This window comes from Pinus tabuliformis, chromosome 1_1 (assembly GCF_031772625.1).
Source record: "Pinus tabuliformis cultivar Carrire ecotype Pingquan chromosome 1_1, CPIR1, whole genome shotgun sequence".
Lineage (NCBI taxonomy): Eukaryota > Viridiplantae > Streptophyta > Pinopsida > Pinales > Pinaceae > Pinus > Pinus tabuliformis.
This window is the reverse complement of record NC_142297.1, coordinates 69,948,273-69,948,679: the sequence shown is the minus strand read 5'-3', so window position 1 is coordinate 69,948,679 and position 407 is coordinate 69,948,273.

Sequence of the window (407 nt, the reverse complement as noted above, 5' to 3'; positions counted from 1 at the left end):
AGTCACAAAGCCCATATGCCATGGTCTTCTTTGTATTTGCGTTTTATAATAGAAATACACCAAAACACAAAAAAGCCCGACAAAACGCTGCATATCGGATATCAAATTTTATAGTGCCGTATCTATAACCCTGTCGGGTCCGCCTGTATCGCTATCGCAAGTCGCACGGACTATGGGTCTTCGCCCCTTTGTACGTGGTCCCGATCCCACTTCGCCGATTGCCGATTGGCGCCATCGGCATATCGCACTTCGCACGGCCCATGGTCCATTTGGCATCACCCCTTTGATATATTGCGATGCGATAGTCACAGTCTCATATCGCTGTGTCTACGGGCCCGCAGTAAGTCTTTCCCTTTAAACCTACGATGCGATATACTTAACGGTCTCCGCCATTGATCTGCGAGTCG